Genomic DNA, 2,320 nt, shown 5'->3' on the forward strand with positions numbered 1-2,320 from the left:
GGGGGGGGGTCATCTGTAAAGCACCCACCATGCTCCTAGCCTCTCACTCTCCCCTGAGTGTGTCAGCTTCCTGGGCTCTACCTGGGCTCCACTGGAAGTTCTTGTGGTAAAAAAATATTTTCTTAGTGCTTTAACACATCTGGCCCACGGGCACAAAATAGATGGGGTATGAGAGCAAGCATGCTCACAAATGTCAAAATTTTTGTGTGTACGTGTGTGTGTACAAATAGACACAGACACACATATTTATATAATCCTTAGCTCTCCCCATTCAAAGAGTCTAGAAAAGAAAACTTGAGCAGCTGCACCCAGATCTAATCTCTAATAACATCACCCTCGAAAAGGAACCAGGGCTCCTTGGAGAAATGGCTAATTCGGGTACAAGATGAGCCTGGAACATGTGGTCTAACAGAAGGTAAGAAAGGCTTCAAGAAAATGCCAGGGTCACATCCAAAGGACACAGACGCAGGGTGAAGGGCTCCCACAGGCCAAATCTCGGACAATTTGAGCACTAAAATACTTAAGAAGAATAAATAATTATACATTATGAAAAAATAAGAATCTACGAATCCATTCCAATAATAAACAGATATAAACACAATTTAAATAAAATAAACAATAAAATGCAATAATAAGCAGGGAGGAATGAATGAATAAATGCACATATGCAAGAACAGGGAGAATGCGTGCTTATAGCAAAATGCTGGCTGGTGAAGGTGGAGGGAGTACTGGAGTTGGAAAACTGTCACTTGATAGTTTTCACAGTGAGATTGGTACAGGCAAGATTCTCTAACGGAGGCTAAATCTCAGGGGGCATTTGATGAGGAGAGGGTACGAGCCTAATGTACAGTAGACAGATGGGGCAGCCCCTTCACTGAGTGACATTAACATCACCAAGCAGCAGAATGGTCCAGACGTGAAACCTTGAGAAGGACACGATGTCTCTTATGTCCTAATCTGAGTATGCACAATCTGAGTTAATCAGGAGGAAATATCAGAAAAATCCAAAATGGGGACAGGGAGCCCATGTACATCAAAAATGTCAATATTAAGGTCCGGTACGGGCGCGACACTGAGGGTTGCGATCCGTTGCCGGTCACGAAAAAAGACAAAAAGGAAAAAAAAATGTCAATATTATAAAAGACAAAGGCAGAGCAACAGTTAAAAATTCAGGGAGAGAAAAGAGATGTAACAATTAAACACGATATGGATCCTAGATGGGATGATCTACTATAAGAAAAAAAAATATTATAAAGTATTATGAGGCCAGATGACAAAACTAGAATATGTTGGTAGATTAAAGTATCATATCAATGTTTGATTTCCTGAGACTGATAACTGCACTGTGGTTATATAAAATACTGTTCTTACTCTCAGGAAATACACATTGAGGTATTTAGAGGTAAAGGGCATGATGTGTACAACGTCCTCTCAAATGGCTTGGGAGGTGGAGGGGGTAAACATATAGATGGGGTATGAGAGCAAGCATGCTCACAAATGTCAAAGCAAATGGGACAAAATGTGAAGAATACCAATTCCATACCTATGGATGTACTCAAAAGAATTGAAAACAGATGTTCAAACAAATATTTGTACACAAATGTCCATAACAGCCCTATTCACAATGGCTGACAGGTAGAAAAAACTCAAATGTCCATCAACCAATGAATGGATAAACATAATTGGTATATCCATACAATGGAATATTATTCAACCTTAAAAAGGAATGGAGTACTAATATATGCTACAATGTGCTACAATATGGATGAACCTTGAAAACATTATGCTAAGTGAAATAACAGACACAAAAAGACCACATGTTGTGTGATTCCATTTATATGAAATGCACAGAGTCAGCAAATCCACAGGAACAAGAAGTAGATTAGTAGTTGCTAGTGACTAAGGGGAGGGGGAAATGGAGAATGAATACTAACAGGTATGGAGTTTTTTTGGGGGGAGTGAAGAAAATGTTCTAATATTAGATAGTGGTGATGGTTTGTACAAGTCTGTGACTACACTAAAAATCACTAAAGTATACACTTTAAAAGACTGAATTTATGGTATGTAAATTATATCTCAATAAAGCTGTTTAAACAACAATAACACTACTCAAGCACTGGGTCATTTTCCTACAGTTGGCCTTCCCTTCCTGGTTATATGCTAACCTCTGCAAAACAATCCATACCCCTGAAGTAAATGCCACTGTCTTATAGTGCTCTCTCATTTATACCCCACTAGGGGATGGTGGCCCACTACTCTGCACACACTTCATTAGCAGCCACAAAACATTTCCTGAAAACGTGAAGGTTTAAGCCATCTG

The sequence above is a fragment of the Galeopterus variegatus genome, unplaced genomic scaffold (assembly GCF_000696425.1).
Source record: "Galeopterus variegatus unplaced genomic scaffold, G_variegatus-3.0.2 Scaffold182, whole genome shotgun sequence".
Lineage (NCBI taxonomy): Eukaryota > Metazoa > Chordata > Mammalia > Dermoptera > Cynocephalidae > Galeopterus > Galeopterus variegatus.